The sequence below is a fragment of the Alosa alosa genome, chromosome 2 (assembly GCF_017589495.1).
Source record: "Alosa alosa isolate M-15738 ecotype Scorff River chromosome 2, AALO_Geno_1.1, whole genome shotgun sequence".
Lineage (NCBI taxonomy): Eukaryota > Metazoa > Chordata > Actinopteri > Clupeiformes > Clupeidae > Alosa > Alosa alosa.
The window spans coordinates 30,331,504-30,343,437 of NC_063190.1; the positions used below are offsets into that span (position 1 = coordinate 30,331,504).

Here is an 11,934-nt window from a genome sequence, read left to right on the forward strand (position 1 = left end):
TGATGTCAACTCAACGTATGTTGAGTAATTTTTTTATATTTTGATGGCCCATTAAAAGTAGGCCTATCCTTTACGCCTATCTGCTTTTCTCCTTCTTTGTAGGCTAATCATATAGGCAAACATATTTTAACAGCCCATTTCAAATAATATTATCTGACACTTGTGTAGTCTATCTTGTCATAGACAGAATAAGCATTAAAGGTTGAATCAGCGATAGCGGGGATACGTCACTTCTGTTGATGTTCAAACAAAACAGAGAGCTAGCTCGCTACTCTCTCCCCCTCCCTCCCGTGCAATTAAAACTCTCCTAACAGGATATGCAGGAATCATAGAGTTGAATTTACTACTTTTTACTACCTTTTTTACTACCTCCACAATATGTTTTACTACCAACACGACATCAAACAGCAGCCCTTTTTACTTCTCACTTACTTACTTACTTACCACTTACTTCTTGCTATAAGGTATAAATCATAAATATTAGGTACACTAATAATTTCTAATTGTGATCATTATGTATTGTCATTGTCAACGACAATGTAGTGTCGAGTTTCAGTTGTCCTTACCTTAACCCTAGCCCTTGAGTTATCCTAACCATAGCCCTTAGCCCTAATAAGGTGAATAATAACCTTGGCACTTTGTGAGATTGAGGCTTGCCCACCCCTCTCTCATATCAGGATGACCGCAAGAAAAACGACTAGGCAACTCAAGACTAAAGTGAAGCGGCTGCGAGTTTTATTTACAGTGCAGTAGCAGTGATTAACAAGAGAGAAAACAACAACTGAGAATAAACGGAAAACAAAACCGGCCTCAATCAGGCAACACAAATATAACTACAACAAAAGACTGTTTAGAGAACGATCACGATCACACTTTCTCTTGCACAGCACAGCACAGCACAGCACAGCACAGCACAGCACAGCACAGCACAGCACAGCACAGCACAGCACAGCACAGCACAGCACAGCACAGCTTCACAGCAAGCGTGCTTTCCCCTTGCTCTCTCTCCCCCCAAATGAAAACCCCTGCCCTTTTGAAGGGCTCACAATCTACCCGAGAGCAGTGATTGGACAGACAATAAACCAATCCGAAAATGGCATTACAAAAACCTTTAAAAACACACATTTGGAAGTACATACAAATTATCACAATATCCCCAGAAAATAGCTTTTAAAAAGTAGAAAACATACATCCCATATTTACTTATTTTAGTATACTGTATGCATGAAATAAAGCTACAAAACAATTACTCACATATTACGTCACCATGACAACCAAAGTTTAAGCCACTGAACCGACAGTGGTTAAGAACATTGGTTCCGCAAAGGGCTCGGTTTCCCCACGGACCATTCTGATGGAACACCCATTGGCAGCGGTGAGTGAGAAATGTTTGTTTGTAGTGCAGTGAACTATTGTGTTGCGAGTGGAATATGGGACGAGACAACTGGTACCTGTGTTGCTCGCAACGATGGTAAGTACATGTTTTAACTGAGAAATGTGTGTGTTTGTGACATGTGCATTTTCGCGATAGCCGCGCTAAAAGGAAAAAGTTTGAATAAGGTTTGTAGGAGATGCTAACAGGTGTCTGGGTCTATGTGTGTGTGGGAGTGTGCTGGCGTGTCAATGGGAGTGTCTGTGCGTGTCGGGAGGTGTGTGTGAGTGTAGAAAGGATGTGTCGCTGGCGTTTTGGTGAAAAATGTCACTACCACACATCTTCATTTTTCACATTCTTAAAAACAAATGACACTAAAAAAAAACATGTGTGGTGAAAAATCAAGAACAAACACCATTTTGTCTATGGGACAAATGAATGGAGAAATCTTGGAAGTTGAATTCTGAGAAATGCCCAAGTTGCCCAAAGGGCAAACAAACAACTTTTACTTTGATAACCCTATAGAACATGTTACTGTATAAAAGTTCACTGTACTCAACATTTCCAGGTCAACCTTTTGGCAATTAGACTAAAAATTGCACATTTTTCGAAATTTCGCCAAAGTTCATGTGTTAGATGGCACCCCTAAATCTCAATGGAATTACTCAAAACTGTGCAAAAGTAATTTTTATGTTAATTGAAACAAAATGCAATGCCAGCCAAGTTGATATTTTGAAATTAAAATTTCCCATTCAAATTTGATGCACCCTAATACACACTGAAAAATATTTTTGGTGGATAACTTCGCTGATTTGGCTTCACAATATTTAAAAAAAAATAGGTCTATGGGACATTGGAGCTGCTCTTCAATAGGAACGCAACCACTTGGGGCGCTGGTTTTCACTTTCCCTCCCTATTGCATGGTTCTGGATGATCACAGTCAGATGGCAGCGCCACCGTCAGCTAAAGAAGTTCAGCTTCCAGCTGAAGTAGCCTAGTGCGAACTGAGAGAGTTGCATCCTAACGGAGTGAGCGTAGCCTATTTTCTTAGCTGTTATCAGAGTGATAGGCTAGCCTACATCTACTGCTCCTTTGCTACATGAACAAATATTATCAGATGAGTGACAGAAGCACCGGACATTTGACCAACAGGCCCTTATGATAAACGCTGCTCTGGTTCCTCTGGTAGCCTGCGGTAGGGCCTAGATGACGTGAAAAACGCGAGAGTCGCCAAAAAGCATCCCTGCATCCCCGCCCCTAAAAACCTCTTCGGATTTGCACGATTCATATAAGTCACCTAAAGGAACGTGAAGGGAGGCACCGAAAAGCGCGCTGTTTGCATCCCTGTAATATCAACTGAGCCAAAAAGGCGAAAATGTTGTTGGCGTCGCTGATAGGCTGTCAACCACGGAACTCTACAAAGTTTACTTCTACGTCATTGCTATCAACTCCGACTCACTCAGGTCCTGTTAGCAAGTATTTTTAATTAGGCAAGATGAAGTTAAAACATGTAGACACAAATATTAAGCAAAAAATGTAAACTCACTCATATAAGCTTATATTGAGGTGGTGATGGAAAAATTTACTACCAAGTCAAATTGCATTTATTGCCTTTTACCTTTCAAGGGCCTTAATTTTGGTAGATTCTTTTTACTACCTTTTACTACCGCGCAGACACCCTGTGTAAGGTTCATTTATCAAATGTTATTTTTAAGTATTAAAAAACATCGTTTTAGAATTTTCGAATGAAATGGTTGGTAATTAGCACGTTTACGATATATCAGTGTGCTGGGCTGGTGGTGGGTGCCCTATTTCGACTTGGCACATCAACAGGCCTATTCACACCAAGAACGATAACGATAACATAAATGGGTAGATGACAAATAGCAGAATTCAGACTGTCCATGTGTCACACACTTATAAAAAATGGCAATTGTTAAGAATTGATATGGAAATGTTGTAGGTCTGGTAGGTTCAAGTTCTGTCATATTAAATGTATCAAAGTCAAAGTCAAAGTCAGCTTTATTGTCAATTTCTTCACATGTTCCAGACATACAAAGAGATCGAAATTACGTTTCTCACTATCCCACGGTGAAGACAAGACATATTTTAACAATTTAGGTCCACAGACAAACATAACATTCAAGTAAACAAAAAAGTAAGTAAATAAGTAAATAAGAGGGCACATATAATAATGAAAAAATAAGAGCAGCAAAATGTGGTTGAAATTGTGCATAGACAGTCAATAAAAATACTAGTGCAAATTCAGGCCAATAAAAGGCTTGGGTAGTTCTGTTTGACCTAAGTAAGAAGAAAGTGGCATAGTGGTGCAAGTTATGTAAGAGCAGCAGAAGTGTTGTGTTTCAGGACAACAACACCAGTTGTAAAGTGTACAAGTGTGCAAGTGTGCAAGTGTGCAAGTGGAGTAGTGCAGGCGGCCATTTTGGGTCCAATGTCCAGGATGTTATGTAGCTGAGGGTGGAGGGGAGAGGAGGGAGAGTTCAGCATCCCACGGCTTGGTGTATGAAGCTGTTGGTGAGTCTGGTAGTGCGGGGAGCGCGCAGGCTTCTGTACCTCTTCCCAGAGGGCAGTAGATCAAACAGATTGTGAGCGGGTGACTTGCATCACTCACAATTTTGGTCGCCTTCTTGGCGGGTGAGGTGGGTGGTGTAAATGTCCTTCAGGGAGGGGAGTGAAGCACCAATAATCCTTCCAGCTGTGTTCACTATGCGCTGCAGGGCTTTCCTGTTGTATTCAGTGCAGCTTCACCCACACAGCGATACAGCTGGAGAGGATGCTCGATGGTGCCTCGGTAGAATGTGGTCATGATGGCTGGTGGAGCACTTGCTCGCCTGAGTTTCCGCGAGGAAGTACAGGCGGCGCTGAGCTCTCTTAAGCCAGTGATGCAGTGTTGGTGGTCCAGGAGAGGTCTTCACTGATGTGCACCCCAGGAATTTGGTGCTGCTCGCTCTCTCCACCACAGCACCGTCGATGGTCAGTGGCAGGTGTTGGGTGTGACCTCTCCGGAAGTCAACAACAATCTCTTTGGTCTTGCTGACGTTCAGCAGGAGGTTGTAATACTTAATTGTATGGCTCTATGTTTAATGACATCGAATTAGCATTTCCTCCTGAAACGTTTGTTTTCTTTTTCTGTCAGTCCGCGGTTCCTTGATCAATTGCGCAGCAGATTATCACACGAAGCACCGGGCCTAATTTCACGGCCCATAGTTTGAGAAACGCTGCTCTAAGCCATTCTTTACTAAACCCGAGTACAGTATAGGCTACACATATCTGCACTTGTCTATTAATTGAACATATAGGCAAAGTGAAACTAACTTCACTGTGGTGTCATAGTCAACGACAAAAGTTATACACAGTTAATTACTTTCAATATTGACTGACAATGGGCTACCAGCAAAAACAAAGCCTGAAAAAAGCAAAACGTCCCCCTATAATGTTCGAAAGACTAAATAAATAACCTAAGGACATTTATTCTGCAGAGGAATTGCTGCTTACATCTTGTGACAGTGCGTCTTCAGCTGTGTTTCATATGCGCCTTTCGCTATAGACCAGGCTTTTCTTGGTCAGTGGCGTAATGCTTTTTAGACGGTATAAGATAGCGATTTTTAGATCATGTGCCAGACCACTAGCCTGACGAGCCAGACCCACATTAAAATGTAGGGTCACTCACCGTTCGCAGTGCTCAGTCCGAGGGGCGGGATAATCGGTTGTCTTTCAAATTCCCTCTGCACGCAATAGGACAGCGCTATGAGTCCCATGCGTTTTCCCACCAGCGGAACTAGTTGGCTAGTTCAAACTTTTGCCAACTTAAAAAAAGCTTAACTCGTGTCACACTGTTGGCCAACAGCAACATCCTCTTTGTTTTCAAGTAGCAGGGAATTCAAGCCAAACCGTTGCAACAATCATTACGCCAAGCCCGCCTAACGACTCTATACATGATTTGATTGGCCTGATAGAAGTTTAATTTTTCGAGCTCACAAGCCAACGGAGAGTTGCTAGACTAGCCCTGGAAGCAAATGTAATCTGCTGGGGTGCGTTTAGATTTCTAGGCTACCAGACCACACCTTATGTCGGTAATTGCCACACCCCTGGGCGCATTATTTATAAAAGTGAAGTGTAAGATAGGAAAAAACTTTGCGTCAGAATAATAATATGCTTTGCGCCAGGTTTTGCATCGCGAAAATAGGGCCCTTTATCTCACTCTCTTTGAAAATAATGGTTATAGACTGAAATTGTATGAGAACTGAATTGAAATGAAATAGAACACAAGTTTCTTCATTGATGTTATGAAATTATATTTGATATGGAATATGATGAATGACACGAATACATATCAAAATATCCAATTCAGTTTACCTTGTGCCTCTTTTCTGTGTCAATTTCTTGTCCTATTGCTATAAACGTTTTATGGTCAATTGGTGTAACCAGTATTTTGTCTAAAATACAATGTACAAAAAAATATATATATGGATAATGATTTAATACTCTACTTTACTGTAATAATGGTTGTTTAAACCATTTTTACTCAAATGGTCAGATAGACAGAAAACAAGATGTTTACAGCATATGGTCTTGCTCAGTACAATGAAAAACCCATATAATTTAAATTTAGAAATAAATATAATAAACCATATTCTCATAGGATGTTACAAAATAAACTAATAAACTCATGAGCAATTGCATGAACTCTAGGAGGTGTGAAATATTAGATATTTGTCATTTTTGTGGTTACAACATTTGACAATTTTACAGGCTGTTAGTTCTATCTTTTGTTAAAAAATAGCATACACGTCATATTAAATAAATGATATGAATACAAACAGAAATACAAAGTATACCCTATAGCAAACCTCAGGTATGTGTTGTTTTAAAGGTTTAAACATATTTTTAATTTTCTCATCTTACCAACCCTTATCTGTCACTGACCCATATACCAGCCCTTTTCCGTCACTGACCCATATATATATATATATATATATATATATATATATATATATATATGTGTGTGTGTGTGTGTGTGTGTGTATATACACACACACACACACATATGTACATTTGTTAATAGCAACTCTGAAGTGTCAAGTGTCTAAAGTTTGATTATCTTTTCAGGTGGAGCTGTCACTTGAGCAGCCATTAGGAGACGCAGTGCAACTACTTCTATGTACAAAGTCACCTTTACAAACCTAGACCATTGTGCCTATCAATGTTTTTTGAACGGCCTGTTTTCTGGTATTTTGGTTCCTTTTCAATGCTTACAGTATATAGGCAGGCCTTTTTACATTATTCCCCATACCAACTTCTATGTACAAAGTTACCTTTACAAACCTAGACCAGTGTGCCTATCAATGTTTTTTGAACGGCCTATTTTCTGATGTTCTGGTTCCTTTTCCATGCTTACAGTATACAGGCAGGCCTTTTTACATTATTCCCCATACCAACTTATATGTACAAAGTTACCTTTACAAACCTAGACCAGTGTGCCTATCAGTGTTTTTTTTTTTTTAAATGTTTTCTGTTGTTCTGGCCTGTTCTGGTTCCGGTATATTAAATTATAAAGTTATGAAGGACATGTGTAATACAATTGACCTTTCGCGAAGTCCCGCCCCCCTTAGTTACTGTTGCTAAGTCCGACAGCTAAGACCGGAGTTGACTAGAACTTCAATGGTAGCTGTAAGCCTGTTTGTAAAAGTTACAACCTAAGAGGCTCTTTTACAGAGTCACGGACCTGATTTCATTTAGAATCCGTTGAACTCCAGTATGCCATGGAGACACATAAGACACATAAAAATTAATAACTAGGTTTGTTGGGTGACAAACTTAAACGGTGGGCGAGTGGGACTCACTGATATTAATAGCTAGCTGTGCTAGATAGACTTCCATGCATATTGCTAGGGCACCAGGTCATGTTATGTAAGGAACATGGTACTGCAAATACGACTTCAACTTTATTAATTTATGGTGAATAAATGGTACACTACTGTGTACAGCCCCATGCTTTTCTGACGAGGCAATGCTAACATGTTAGCAGCGGTTAGCTAACTATGCTAACCTTAGTTGTCTACGAGTCTCCTCTAAGTGACAATCATTTTATACATAATGCTGGCAGTGCTGAGAACAATAAACAATCATGTTTATCTTACTTACATTGAGTTAACTGTTTGTCTTAATCCATAGATGTGGTGGAGCACTGTTTCATAGTGGTTTGCTATGGCGTAAACTTAATCCTTTGCTTAAAATAGGGCAGAGCTGGGAGGATCTAATTTAACATAATAACAAAAAAAGCATAAGCAAGATTGAAAGCCATTATTCTGTGTATCGGTGTTGCGTTAATCCTACACATGTCGTTTGGCCGTCCCTTTTCCATTTACATCACTATACAATCCCATAAAACCGGAAAAAAAACACGGCTTCCAATGCATTTCTATGGAGCCGTAAGGTGAAGCTGTCGGACTTTATCTACATGTGCGGAGCTACTGGACTGCCATTGGCTCATCCGTGTTCGATGGGCGGGGCTTGCGATTGATTAATTGTACTTTATTCTTTAGATAGATAGACATCCAGTAGCTTATACATACACACACTTACATGTAAAAAAATCAAATCACTCACAGGTATGTAAAAGTAAAGAGCATGAAAAGTGATTATAAGGTCTGACAGGGACTGATCCTGTGATACATTGACCATGATATGGTGCTATGGTAACAATCAGGGGCGTGCAGAGACCTTTGAAGGGGCAGGGGCTCAAATGTAAAAAAAAGGGCACATGGAACAAAATTTTCAGAAAACGTGTTTTTATTTAAAACTTAATTTTGATTACAACCCAATAGAGAATACATAGGCTACATGCAAATTATATCAAAATAAAACATCTTCCATCACACTGTATCCACAAAATAAAAATATAACATTTGCAAAAAGTGCAGCATGGTATCTTGCATCATGCTACCACAAGTTAAACTAAAAAAATACCTTGTATCCTTCCATCAGACGGTATACAAACTATAAATATGTTATTGCCTAGTCTGGCTTGTCAGGCTATAATTTTAATGTTTATCACAGTGAACTACCACCATTAGCAAGCTGGTGTCTTGCAGATTTACGTGCTGTGCGTGTGGCCACAGTGAAATGACGCGTAATGTAGCCTACTGTAAACAGAGAACGACGTGTGGAGTTGGGTTAGTTAAACAACTACAGTAGCCTATGTCGTCGGCTTATGATGATTTAGAAAAGGTTTGCCTACTCTGTTTTATGAACTAGGTCTACTAACCTAAGCTACTATAACAGTAACCTAAACAGAATATGTTAAGAACGTTAAGCCTTAGATTTTCGAAGCTGCCAGGTTATTGAAATGGATGCCTACTTAGCCTACTTCATTAAACATGAAACAACTTTAAAAATTTTATTCTCTATCTCTAAGCTGAATACTATTGCATGTTCAGATAGGCTAACTGCCAAGTGACCTTACCGTGCTCCCAAACGTCTGCTGCAGCACTGTGCCTGCGTGCACCTTCTGAGAGTTCACTGAATGTATGACGTCACGGATTGGTGGCCGCAAGGCATTTCAATTAACACAGAAAATTTTTATTTTTGTAAATTTCTAATTTCACAAACTATTAATGAGACATTTTGGCGAATATTCACGTTGGATCTAGCGGATATTACAAATTTTAAAAAGTAAAAAACGGGTCTTGTCAAAAGGGCACATCAAAGGGGCAAAAGGGCAGGTGCTAGAGCCCCTGTAGCCCCCCTTCTCTGCACGTGCCTGGTAACAATACAAGTTTGCATATTGTATAGATTTGTAAAGATGAACAATAATATTGATTAAGGTTTTGTATTCATAAAGATTAACAATAATGGTGGTTAAGGTTTTGTATAGATTCATAAAGATGAACAATAATGGTGGTTAAGGTTTTGTATAGCTTCATAAAGATGAATAATAATATTGGTTAAGGTTTTGTATAGATTCATAAAGATGAGCAATAATGATCCCACCATATTTTCTGCAGTAGGTTTCTGGGCCATAAACACAGCTTTAAATGAATCATAATCTGGGAACCCTGTATAAAATGAAATCTTTTTATCGTCCCCTTGAAAATATGAAATCAAAAACTGTTTTTGTTGAAGCTCTAAAATGAAAAGTTCTTGATCACCGATGGTCTTGCGGGCTTCCTCAAGTTGATCTTGAAGTGAGGGAGGCAGTGCAGCATATTCATGGTCTGGGTGCGGAGGGGGTGTCTTCACTGGAAGTATAAGAGAAACATTGATGGACACATTAGGTCTTTTATAAGGATATTCATGCTCAATTCATGTAACCAATTACACCATGTCGATCATCGAGATCCGTGGAAACATTACTGGAATTCATCAACAGAGAAATACTGTCACTACACAGTTAATAAATGCATTACAAACTAGTAACTTAATTCATCTAAACAACACTCCTCCCTGGTCTGACAGAACTCCATGCAAACACAGTTGGCACGGCTCCTTGTTTCAACTTGGTCATGCCAGTCTTGCTTTTCACAAGGCAGTCTGGGAGGAAATGCTCCGAGCACACTTGTGTATGTGTTTATCTGCATTAGCAAATAAAATGTAATCATATAAGCATTTTTACATGTATAATTGTATTGATCAGACTCAATGTGACTCCTGTACATCCACCTCCTAGCTAGGAAAACTGATGTGACGTGTTCCCTAGGTTAGCTTGTGACTAGAAGCTAACAAGGTCACTCAGAATATGCTTATCCTAGTGAATCTGTGGTGGTAGATTTGAATAACATACTACTAATTTTGGACTAGGCTGTATATTTCAACAACCTGTCTCTCTGCCTTAATCTATCTATTAAAACGTGCTAGCTAGCTGCTAGCGATACAAGCTAGTTATGGAGACGGCTCAGCTTTACAGCACCAGACATAATAAAACTTACCTTAGAATCACGACCAGGATCCCTTCTGATGTTTATTATCCATTGTCGACGTAGTCACTGATCTTTGGGGAAACGGTGAAACGTTTGACCTCCGTTAGTTTTTTTTTCCTGTGTGATGAAGTGCATTGGGGAACACAGCAGTGTGAGAAATCGCGTTGTGAGAAATCCCGGAAGTGGTAAGTGTACCCCTCAGGCTCGGTGGAACGTTCGAGGTGAATAAGGCGAATAGGGCACTGGATAAGTAATCCAGTAACACTGCAAGTTAACAACATAATATCGTAACACCTCCATTTATCACCCATTTCGTCCGAAAATTCTAAAACAACGATGTTTTTTTAATACTTCAAAATAACATTTGATAAATTAACCTTACATTTTTCAGTAACGTTAGCAGGTGTGTCGATTTGAACAAAATCTGGTTTGGTTCTTACCGGGGCTTTTACTGCCTGAAATATCCGATTTTGTTAACCACGCTCGGAGGTTAGAGCTGGCCTGGTGGGTCGTCTACTTCTAACCTTTCAACGGCACATGAACGGTACCTCAAAATCCCACTGGAGCTCCAAGCGGATTTGTACACGCAGCTTACAAGACTGTTTATAGCTCTTCGAGTCACGGTAAAATGTAATTTTTGGTACATAGCTAATTTACATACACTTATGCTGTGGGTGCTTGCGTTTCTTTAGGAATCCGCCGTCTGGAAATGATTAGGTAGTGACACATACACGTAAGAAGACGGAAACACGGGGCTGGTGGTAATAGGGGACGATCTAGCATTAGCTGCTAATCAAACTTAGCCCACATCTAGATACAGTTTCACAAGTGCCTGGCAGGGCATGTATTGCCAGCAAGAAATTAAGTTAACATTAACGTTACCTTAATTGTACCAGGAAAATTCAGGACAGACCTTTCCTATTAACATTACTGTCGCCGTTAACGTTACCATTGCTGTAATACGTTAACATAACGTTACCAAAGGCTAACAATAGTTAGCATGATCACTTAGCACAACCTGTAACTTAACTTAAGTTAATGTACCAACACTGAATTCGAAATTTTTAACAGTTGGATCTACCTACCTTTACATTAGGACATGTCTCATTGCACGCGGTTGTCAAATAATTAAGTTAAAGTGTTTCTGACCATTAATAACCAGCCTCACTGGTAACGTTATGTTAATTAAAATAAAAGTGCCATCAACAGAACCAACTGCCTTTCCAACGGCTTTTTAAAAGGGTAAGCTGCCTGCGTGTGCACGAGAGTTTTTTTTTTTTTTTTTTTTTTTCGAGAAGGGTCTGCTTGCAGGGTTTGTTCAGGGGCTGCTAGAGGAGGCAAGGGCAACGCCTCCTCGTACATTTAGACAGAAAAATAAATATGTATTTGTTATGTTTGTTAATTAATTTTCACCAAATAAGGAAGTCCTATAGATATAAATTGAGACAATAAAATATGTAGATTACTTTCACTATTGGCCTGAATATAAGACGAGCCTAAATTATCCTTTTCAGGACTTATTTTTGCAAATATATAGAAGCATATATAAAATAGAAGCAGGTCTTTGTATACCAAATCTTATATAGAAAAACACGGGGAAAAGCTAAAGTGAATTGTTCAAAA

General features: G+C 39.4%; 1 protein-coding gene across 2 annotated transcripts in view; it reads right to left on the minus strand.

The window, feature by feature from the left end:
* Positions 1-11,561, minus strand: part of LOC125310257 (cyclic nucleotide-gated olfactory channel-like) — a 187,679-nt gene extending 176,118 nt beyond the window's left edge. For both annotated transcript variants that reach the window (XM_048267491.1, XM_048267502.1), the window contains exon 1: positions 11,397-11,561. The gene's annotated coding sequence lies outside the window, so the exon portion shown is untranslated. The remainder of the gene's footprint in view (positions 1-11,396) is intronic.
* Between the last annotated feature and the right edge of the window lie 373 nt (positions 11,562-11,934).